This window comes from Lissotriton vulgaris, chromosome 8 (genome assembly GCF_964263255.1).
Source record: "Lissotriton vulgaris chromosome 8, aLisVul1.2, whole genome shotgun sequence".
In the NCBI taxonomy this organism is placed as follows: Eukaryota; Metazoa; Chordata; class Amphibia; order Caudata; family Salamandridae; genus Lissotriton; species Lissotriton vulgaris.
The window spans coordinates 20,617,159-20,628,700 of record NC_141696.1 but is presented as its reverse complement, the minus strand read 5'-3'; positions in this window follow the sequence as shown (position 1 = coordinate 20,628,700).

Here is an 11,542-nt window from a genome sequence, read left to right as displayed (position 1 = left end):
AGTCCTCGGATGACAATGTGTACCTGTCGTCCTCCTCTTTGAATGTTTCAGAGTCAAAGAAAACAGCTTCAGAAAAAGTAAACATTCTAAATGTACCTCTATCTGTATCTCCCAAGCCAGAAGTACAGATAGCCATTTCCACCTCGGCGGTTACAGAGAAATTAACTCCGGAGGGAGAGGGGAGGAATAAGAGTGGATCTGGTGGCACTGGAGGCAAGGAGAGGAAGGATTTTCCACTTTTTACTAAGAAAACTACCCCAAAAACTGTCCCCCTTCAATCCCCTTCGGCCCCTATTTCTTCAGCTGAGCCAGTTACTTCCCTACTGACTAAGGGCATAAGTCAAATTGATACATCTATGACGCAGTCCCAAGATCAAAGACCAGAATCCTTACTCGTATCTCCATTGCATTCCCCCAAACTGTGTTAAACGATTTGGTGGATGTGGGAGTACTTGGTCAAAATTCCTCCAAAAATCTGAATATACAAGTGGGCGTATTGGTGGTAAAAGAAGAGGATGTTCAGCCGAGTGTTAATAGGAACCCAAGGGATATAAATGTTGACCCAGTAGTAGATGAAATTAATCTCTCAGGAACAGAAGCAAGATATCCATTGGACATCCGTGAGATGCTGAATCTGATTTTGGATGAAATTCGGGAGATAAAACATAACTAGTAGAGATAGCCGCCCTACACTCAAGAATGGACAAATTTGAGGAATCTATGTTGGTATTTCCCAGTAGATTCAGGAGGCGGAGACTAGGATCTCCACCCTTGAAGATAAAGTGAATTTGGTTGAGGGTGAAGCTACGGAGGAAGCTAAGAAGATCGCTTGAGAACAATCTTGAAGAGCTTGAAAATTTTGAAGATCGAATCTCAGAATTGTAGGGGTCCCGGATGGAACAGAAGGCTCCAATACTATCCAGTGGGTCAATTCTTTTATTCAACATACAGTTCTACCACAGTTTGAGGGCTCATCGGGTTCCGGCACAGCGCTTCACAAATTCACCATTTCCAAGAACGATTCTTCTGAACTTTGCTGATTTCAGGATTAAGGAGAGGATTTTGTCCAAAGCTTATCAACGTCAGTTATCTGTATCAGAAACAATAAAATGTAGGATTTTCTCGGATATGACAGCAGCAGCTGCCAAAAGGCATAAGGAGTTTGTCAAAATTTTGCATTTATTTAAAGCCAACGGTGCCCAAGCCTCGATTGCACAGCAATCAAAGTTGAAGGTCTTGGTCAAAGGGAAATTCTACATGTTTACCGACATAGAAGAGGCACAATCCCTTCTTAAAGAGATTTCTTCAGGGGCCAGTGCCCGAGAATGCCGAAAGAACCAAGCTATGGTTTCTACCTTTTTTCCTTCTTACATCTTTTTCCGTTAAGCAGAAAATTTGTCGAGAATTGGGGCGGCCTTGGGTAAACGGGTCACAACAGGGTGTAGTAAGAGGACAGCCAGAGCAAAAGAAGAGGGAGGAATGTGGGTAGCGTGAAAGGGAAGGGGGGGCGGGGGAGGGTCGACATTCCGGGGGGGGGTAAGTTCAGTAAAAAGGAACATGTGCAATAGGATTAATAATTTGTTATTCGTTAATGGTTGGTACGTAATTTGGATGAGATTGTATATGCTTTTAGATGAAATGTAATTCATGCAACATCCTGTCTATTAATGATAATGGACTATTGAGTAAGCAGAAGTATGGAGCTCTCTTGAAATGGGTAATAACTAAATCCTCAGGTGGTCTTTTTCCAGGAGACGCATCTGAAGTCAAATGCCCGAAGTTGTTTTGGCCGAGATATTTCCCTCATGCGTTTTTTTCCTCAGCAGGGATTGCCCAGAGGGGAGTAGCTATTTATTTTGCAAGGAATTTGCCATGGGAAATTCTACAGGTTTAAAGAGACTCCAGAGGAAGGTGGTTATGGGTTGCAGTGAAGCGGTTTGGGAAAATATTGAATTTTGTGAATTATGGCCCCATCCTCGATGATATCTCTGGTTTGATAGAAATTAGTGATGTTTTAAGGGGAGCCCCAGGACAGATCATGTTAGGAGGGGACTTCAATTATATTCAGGATTTGAAGAGGGATACTTCTTATAAGAACAAGAAGCAATTAAAACCCAAGACAAAACGCATGTTTGAAATACTTCTAGTAGAATATCAACTATGGGATCCCTGGCGTTGTATGAATGTAGATAAGGAGGCCTTTACATGTTATTTCAATCGGTTCAGCATCCAGAATAGATTTCTTTTTGATATTTAGATCTCTCCAGATCTGAAAAACACAGATAGGATGTAATCCTTTCTGATCATGGGAGGGTTGAAGTCTAGCTAGTACTAGGAGGAATGGATGAGGAGCGTCCCAGGTGGCAGCTGGATCATACCCTCCTCCAAAATGAGGATTGGGTTTCTTGATTTAAAGAGTGAGTGACAGAATTTTTTATAATGAATAAAGATACAGCTGAGCGCTTTTCTGTATGGGGTGCATTTAAAGCAGCAGCCCGTGGCCAGATTGCGTTTTTCAGCGCTAAGGCGAATGAATGAAAATTAAAAATATTTGAACTTCAGGCTGCTGCCGAGAAGGAATATGCCCTCAAGCTTCATCAGCACCCGAATCAATGGGAGCAGGCCAAAGCTCTGCTAAGGGATTTTTTCACTCTGGAGGAGATAAATAGTTCAAGAGCCTTCCAGCAAAGGGTTTACAAAGATAGCCAGTTGGTGGGAAAGCTTTTGGCTAATTCTACGAGAAAGAGGCAGGAGTCATCCAACATAGTGAAAATCCAAGATCGTCAAGGTGGAGTAGAGGAGGTACAGAGTGATAATATTTCAAAGATTTTCCTGGATTATGAGAGAATTTACTCCACGGAATATCAGATAGAAGGGTCAGGAATATTTTGTTAATAGAAATCCCTAAAATTTCGGAAACTCAGAGTAATCAAATTGGGTGCGAAATAAGTTCTATTGAAATTCAGGACAGCATAAAGTCAACATCAGGAGCAAAGGCTTCTGGACAGGATGGGTTCCCAATTGAATTTTATAAGGTTTTCATTAAAGAACTTGAAGCACCCTTGAAAAAACTAGTTAATTATATTAGGTGGAAAGGTCCCTGCTGAATACAAAGAATCCACAATTTTCAGTTGTTAAAAAGGATAAAAACCCCAGAGGATGTGAATTCTTATAGGCCAATCAGCTTACTGAACTCAGACTATAAAATACTTATGAAAATTTGGGCACAAAGCTCGGGAGGTAATCCATCAAGATCAGACGGGGTTCATTGCGGGTTGTTATATGGCAGCTAACACTGAATTTTTATTACAGCCACTAGACTTATTTCATATTAATTCAATCCCTGCATGTATTTTAATGATTGACGCAGAAAAGGAGTTGATTTGGTCAATTAGGCAGCGCTTTTTTTTTCTTGGTCAATTTGGATTCCCTGCTCCAATTATTCGAATGCTACATAATATTTATGAGGGAGCATCAGCCCAGGTAATCAATGATAATCAGGCCGGGAAGATTAAAATAAATCGTGGAACAAGGTAGGGCTGCCCAATGTCCCTTACTTTTTTTATTGAACCTCTAGTAATCAGGGACAATGTGGCTATTTTGCCCCCGTCATCTGTAGGTCTAAATTAAAATTATTTGCCGATGATAATATTCTCTATCTAGCACCTGAAAAAGAGAATATTGAGAGCCTCATGTGGGAGCTCAAGGATTATGAGAAGATAGGGGGGTATAAGATTAATGGGAAAAAAATGGTATAAGATTAATGGGAAAAAAATGGAGGTTCTTGCTTTAAACACCAGTCTAGATTTTCTTCCTATTTATTTACAGGCTCAAGCTGCGAAAAGGGACCCAATTCGATACTTGGGTATCTTCGTGACCTGCGATTATGATAACATTTTTGCCCTGAACTATATTAAAGTGAAGAGCAAAATAAGGAATCTTTTCGATCAATGGCGTTTACTTCCTTGGTCATTGATAGGCAGGGTCTCACTGGTTCAAATGTCAGTTTTGCAGCCGCTTATATTTTGGTTTAGCAACGTCCCAATCAAAATCAATTTATTTTATTTTAAAGAACTCAAAACTATGTTGAGAGGATTTATCTGGAACAAAAAGGCCTCAAGAGTCAAGCTCCCGGTGGTTCAACTACCTGTTGATCAAGGTGGCCTGGCTTTTCCCCACTTTAAGACATTATGAAGCAGATTTTTTTGATATTGTGGCAGGATTATTAAGGACTAGACAGAAGAGACAATTTTTTCCTTGAATTGATGGTACAGGAGGCAGGTTCTCAAGTTCCAATCTTTCTGAAAACAGCAAAACTTCCCAAGAAAGCAAGATATAAGACGCTGAAGGGTATACATCAAGATAGCTGCTCCTTTTTAAAAAACATGGCTCTGATGGTTCTAATTACTAGAGTTAAATCGAATGTTTTAAAATGAGTCTTCAAATAAGCTTGAACCATATAAAGAACTGTGAACTTTGTGGGTTCTGCGAACTGAGACATCTGATAGTTCAAAATAGGGTAATCAGCTGGCATGAGGTTTCGCTAGAACGAATAACCCTAGGCATCCCACATTTTTTGAATATATACATATGGTCTATTTTATTAGAAAGGAAATAAGTGGCTTGCTTAATTCTCCCACTGCCCTGAGAACAGCCCTGTATGGAGGAAAAAACAAAGGTGTAGGACACTGGTATAAAATGCTCTACTTCGCCAGATCATCCTCAGTAGTAGATAGACCTTTAGATAAAATACACCTCTCGACACGGTGCACTCTTTCTGTTAAGGACTGGGAGGTATTGTGCCACCTGGGAAATAAATCACTTCGGGCAGCTAACTATAAGAGAATGTCCTTTCTATCACGTTGGCTGGCGTACTATACACCGGTGGCCCTGGAGAGAATGTACCCTGAAGTGGAGAACAGGTGTTTTAGATGCAAAGCGATGGGCCAAGGAGGATGGCATCATTTTTTTTTGCTTGCCCGAAGTTAGAATCTTTTTGGAGGGGGATATTTGCAGACATTGAGCTGGCAATTGGGAAAAAATTCTTGCCAGTAGCTGAGGTGGCCTTCTTTGGCATATGCGAAGACAGGAGCAGGTTTAGCAAAACTGAAGTATTTATTTTTATATATCTTTTGCAGTTGCTCGGTCTTTGATACTTCAAAATTGGAAATCCAGGGAGATTCCATCACAGCTAAAATGGTTTAATAAAATGAGGGGAACATGTAATTTTGAAAAAGCATATGGGGTGGGAGCTATTGTAAGATTCGAAAAAAATTAGAAGTATTTTGAGAATCTGGAATTATTGAAGGGAGGATGATCGGAGAAAAGAAAGATAGTCTAGATTTTTTTTAACAGGTGGCTCATTAATGAATGTAATAGGGTCTGTCAGAATATTTGCACTTTATTTGTATGATTGCAGATTCGTACTAGCTGTTTATGCACTACTTTGCACTAGCACTTTAAGATTGCACTTCGCATCACACTTTGCAGTTGCACTTTATTGCAGTTTTGACCTTCGCAGTGGTATTGTTTACTTAAAAATTGAGGTTTTTGCACAGGGCTTTCAAAAGTCCTAATAATGGAACCGGCCTAGTTTTCTCTTTTTAATCTTTATGAATGTCTTGTTCTCCTTTTACTCCTCTTATCTCTTGTTAATTGTCTAAAAGTTGTTTAAATGGTAATTTGAAGGGAAAGATTTTGTACCAATGACTTCCTATTGCTATGTTCAAGGAAAAAAAAAAGAAAGGGTAAATCACACCCATATGAACAAAGGTAGCTCATATCTCTGCAGAGGGGAGTGGGTAAGCACCCCCTTGTTTTTGTCTTTTGATCTGCAGACCTCACATCATTTAGGGCTCACCATGGGGTGCAGCTCTATGTTACCCTTTCAGACCCCTAGCACTGCCTTTCCAAACTCTGGCCTCACAGGTGGCAAAAGAGGCATGAACAACAGTATGTAACCTATGCAGTAATTGTGCTGTTTAATTTCTACAGCTCTGATTGGGACATTATACTTTGTTTGGTAAAAGAAAAGCATGTCAAATCTGCACTCTTAGAATATATCATGAAATGAAACAAATGAAAAATGCTAATTTTTTAAAACTTGTTTCCATGCTTCGGTACGGTTGAAAAAACCTAAAAAAACAAGCATTTGCAAAGTCAATAGGTTTGACCTTTGCTAACTCGTGAGATGTTTATGTTTTATTACTGTGAGAATATAACACCAGAAAATGCTGCTTCAACACAGCACAATATGCTTGAGTATAATTTTAATAGAGCAGAGGGAGTCCTTTCAGCAAGCAACTGTACATAAGACAGACATAGAAATTACACCTGGATGACATTTTAATAATGCTGAAATATTCAAAGTAATTTCACATTACTCTGATGTGAAATTACTGGAAATTAAGCGATTATGTCCACTTGTATAATCTTGAGCAAAAATGCCTACACAAGAGTACAGCAACAGCACGGGGATGGCAGGCCGCTGCTCTTCCTGTTCCGTTGCATTTAGAGCCATTTTCTCAGCACAAATTGCATCATTGGATCCATTTTGGAAATGAGGATGCATTTTGTGCTACGAAAATAGCACTAAAGACAGGGTTAAGAACTTCACGCGAGTCAGAATAATTTTGCTGTAACTTGCCATAATAACGCTATTGCAAACTATGCGCGTTCCACTCACTCCTGATAGAAACCCTTTTCACCTGTAATTTTGAACATTAATGTTGTGTATATAACCTTGTGTAAGATTAATTTTTCTTTTTTGTTGTTTTCATGGACTCAGGGGCATATTTACAAGGTCATTTTACAACAAGAATGTCACTTTTTTCGACGTTCCTGTGGAGATACAAAAAAAAAAAGTGCTAAGCTACTTAACATAGCTAAATGCGGTCTTGTAAAAGGCACCCTTTCACGCTATATTCAGCGTGAAATGGGTGGTCAATGAGTGTTGTGGTGAGATTCCTGCCACAAAACCCATTGATTTTGACACTGCCCCATATTTACAAGGGTGGCCTAAATATAGGACAGCGCCAAAATTAAGACAAAAAAAAACCTGGTTTTAACATGGCGCAACAAGGAGACTTGCTTTATTTCGCCTCGTATTGGACTTTATATGTGCTGCATGTTGCAGTACACATTAAAACAGCAAAACACCATGCATGATTGTTTATGTGCAGGAAGGTGTCCTTTCCTGCACATGAACAATTATTTAAAAAAACAAGCATTTGCAATGCAATCGGTCTCGCATTTACACGCTTTTGAGCTATTGGCATTGTAAATGACAATGCCTTTTATTTAGGTTTTTTAAAACATAAGGCATTGGGGCCGATACAGAGAACTAATCTGAGATAAAATCCTAAACTTACTACTTTTGGTATTCACAGAAGGCATTTAGTAGTAGTAAAGTTAGGACTCCTAACTGTGTCCATTTTTTGTATATGCGGGATTCACTGTTCAGAGATCTTGTGCTTAAGACTGATTAGGTTGAAATGCGTGTGTCTCTGATCTTCAACATGGAAGAAATGAAGTAAATCGTGTGTGTATGTGCGCTTTTTTATTTTCTGATTTTTGTCATTGCATGAAGGCGACGCATCTCTAAAACTGTCTCACGGACACACCTAATGACATACTTCAAATACCAAGTCCCCTCTACGCTTCAAGAGTGTGGCACCTCCTTACAAGTCATCAAAACTCACGTTATAAAGACAATGAAACTGGCTAAATCAAGCCAATAATGGAGGGTATATTTAATGCATTTCTGCATATTGATTTATATTGGTGGGGTTGACCATTTTCTTAAATGTTTTATGTAACTCCTTTTTATTTATCAATACATGCATCGCACACTGTAACGCAACAGTAATGCAAAACTAAAGTCAGATTTACTGAGCCAGGCATGGCCCCCTTGCACGTCCCTGTGGGGCTCGGTAAACCTGGAGTGACGCAACAGTAATGCAAAACTAAAGTCAGATTTACCGAGCCACGCATGGCCCCCTCGCACGTCCCTGTGGGGCTCGGTAAATCTGGAGTGACGCAAGACAACACAAGTCGCAGCGTCCACTACTCTGCCCATGGAGGCGTTCCATGGGTGGAGTCACATCCGCCATGAATGTAGGCGCAGTCCCAGATTTACCATGAGTGTTAGACCTGGAATATGTCAAAATCCGACACCTTCCCAAGGGAGGTGTAACGAGGAGAAATATCTTGATTTTTCCTTGACTTATTTCTCTTTCTATGTGTGCTGCATTCATGAGGAAAAGCATCAGGTGTCCCTTCCTGCCCTAAAACAATCCTGCTTAGAAAGCAGGCACACTTGCAGCATGATGCAAAGCAGCCTTGACTGCGCTAGACAGACAAAAGTACACCCGTGCAAGCAGAGGACAGGAATGCACCGTATAATGTCATATATGGGGCATTCCTGCCCTCTCCCTTTTAGGCGGTGCGGCGCCGCAAAGTAGCTGCTGCGTTGCCTGAAAAATGTAATCATTTCGTTCTTGAGTGGAGTGGCATCCATTATTGTGATGTCATCAGGCTCAAGGTCATGTCACATCACTTTCTGGGATTCAAAGTCATAATGTCACTTCCTGTGATCTCATTAATGTCAAAGGGTGTGTGATGTCACTTTCACTAACCCTGGTATTTCAGGGAGGGGGGGGGGGGGGGAATCACCGTCCAGGGCAACCCTGTTTATCAGAACTGATCACGCGCCTAGAAACGGACAGATATTTGATCTGATGGTCAGTGTGTGGAGCTGGGATTTATTCTGGGGCACTAAAGCCATAAAAGGTGACCTAGAGGCTGTGGAGCCGGAGGAGAGCTGTAGGCATTACCTACACCCACCCTTGTCTCCGCAGTGGTGGGGTTGGGACTGCAGCCTTACATGTGCCTTCTCCACACTTCCTTCTGTGCAGTCAAGTCTTTCATTAGACTGTGATGCTGCAGACACAAGACGGGGGTGAACCTGGTGGTGTGGAGAGACCCACCCTCTATATTTAGAGCAGGGACTCCCTTCCTTCTCCCTACTTGAGGCAAAAGGAATCAGGGAAGTGTCCCCTGTGCCCTGGCAGGGTGGCTGCGTGGATGTAATGATGCTTAACGTTATGTTAATGAAGCTGTGCATGAGATAGTACTCTGCAGTGAGTGGAAGACATTCCTCAAGTGAAGTGAACACAAAAGTGGGCAGGGCAAAAGGGGTCACACTATCTCTTCCATCACCCAATTCATTCTCATAAAAGGGAGTGGAGTCTTCAGGTGATATCATGTTTAGGTCGAGCCTAGCACAGCGCATGCGCCGCACTAGGAAATCAACCTCTTGGAATCACTTCAGCTTTCTTCCGGTTTTGTAGAAGCTTGTGCGTGTGGTGCTCACACGCGATTGGCCTTTGCGTCGGGCTTCAGCACACAATTGGCCAAAGGCGTGTGGATGTCCCAGCTTCTTTAGAAAGGTTTAACCCCAGAGCATTTTTCCTCTGGAGCCAGCATCGGCGTGTAGAGGCCATCTGTTTTTAAGTAGCGTGCCCACGCTGGTCTCCCACACAGGGTCTCTCCCCTCTCGTGCAGGAAATGCATCCAGTTGCCCTCCAGTGTGTGTGCGTTAAGGTAATGAGATGTTGCCAGAACCTTAGCTCCCAAAAGTTGTCAAAATAACGATAATGCGCATGTGCCAGGAAAAGCAGCGGGCACTGTTTTACTTTAGGTGGATGGGACGTGTGGCAATGAATCAGTTCCGCAGAAGTTTGTGCTGATGGGACAATAGCAGACACTAAGCATCCAATATGGGGCAACCCATTAAGGCTGCGGGAGGGTGGTTTGACAGCACAAAGCAATTTAACAAGGTATCCGTGGGGTTAGCTCCTCCTGCCTTCACCGACACAAAATATCAATCCTATCAATGTGTTGATGAGTTTAGGCGATGATGTGTGCTTTGGCTGGAGGATGAACCTGTTTTGGTTGAGACACCCCTCTATGGGTTAATGGATAATCCAAGCACTCTTGGGCTGACCTTTGCTTACTACCCTCGGCACAGGGCTCACCTTCGGTTCCTCCGGTGTGTGTCTTCCATGAAAAGCCCCTTGACCTCTACAGCAGGTGAGACCATGTGCTTATGGCAAGCACCTTCTGACCGTGGGTCCGAATGCCCCACTTTTGATAAACATGGGGATTTGAAAGTAACTTTTTGCTTGGGTGTCTGCATTTTACTTTCCTCGCCTTCTCGCTATGGCTTGTTTCTCCATTATGTGCAGCCTTGGGGCCCCCTTTTACCGATTCAGGACCGCGTGGCTTATTGGTAGTAGTATAGACCCTGTTCATGTCCACTATCTTACAACTGTTTTTTGCTGCCGGTTTCTAAGTTGAATGAATGAATTTGTGGCGGCTGCGAACAAAACTCTTGGAGCCTGGGAAGTTGGAGATCTGTGTGAAGGCAGGGGAAGGAAGGGAGGCTCTGATGTCCCTCCCACTGATGACATCCCGAGGTGCTGAGTGCTCATCACCTGGACGCCTTGGAGCCAAGGGCGTTTCTCTGGGCTCCTCCATGCCAGCAAATGTTGCAGTCCGAGGAGCTATAGAGGAGTTTACTATTCACCTGTTAGTGCATGAAAAGAGGGCCTCCCAGTTAGATGTCGAGCCTTGATAACATTTGTTTTTTAGGCTAACAGGGACTCTCTCTGCACCAAGGATTCAGTTGTAAAACGACAAATTCGCTTTACTTTTGTAACACTGGCATCAGTCCCACCGGCCCCTTTCTTTCTCCCACAAACTCTTCATTTCTGTTTCCCTCTTCCTTTCACTTTCTCAGTCTTCCCCTCCCCAATAATTGACTCTCTCGCTCACTGGATTTTCTACAATAGATCTTCAATCTCTTGTGGTACAGCACCCAGGATAACATGCTGCAAAGCTAAACACTTATAAGGTCCCAAAGGCAAGACCTATTGGCTATGCCAGTGCTCGTTTTTGATGTATGAGAGTTGCTGGCTGACATGAGACACAGGCATATAATAAGGCAAGGTCGGGTTATTTTGATACGAGTGGGTTTTGTGAAACCCGGAAACGGAGGGTGCAGTGTAGCTTTTGTGGAGCATGCAGTGACAGTGCACGAGTTGCAGGCGGATGCGAGATACAGGCAACAGTGTATGTTAGCGCAGGCGTGGCAGCAGTGATACAAGAGCCTTCAGCCTCTGGGGCATGGAAAGGAAAATTGATAAATTATGAGGATTTGTGACTGCATGCGAGTCACGGGTGGACACGGAATATGATGTCAATCAAAATAAGACGAGCTGCATGATGATGTAAAGGGCTATCATGAGATATTAATCGGAACTCTACCATATACAGAGGGTCCTATAAGGATTTGATGATAGATTGGGGGACATCTGTTTACATTGAGCTTTAGCATCAATACATATTGGAAGTATCCTACATGAGCACTATGGTGATTAGTGGTGGGGCACAAACGGATAAACAATGAAGGATGTGTGACACCAGATAGTGAGAGAAGAATGTATGAAATGATGCGTATGAAGAATTGTAGTTGACAGAC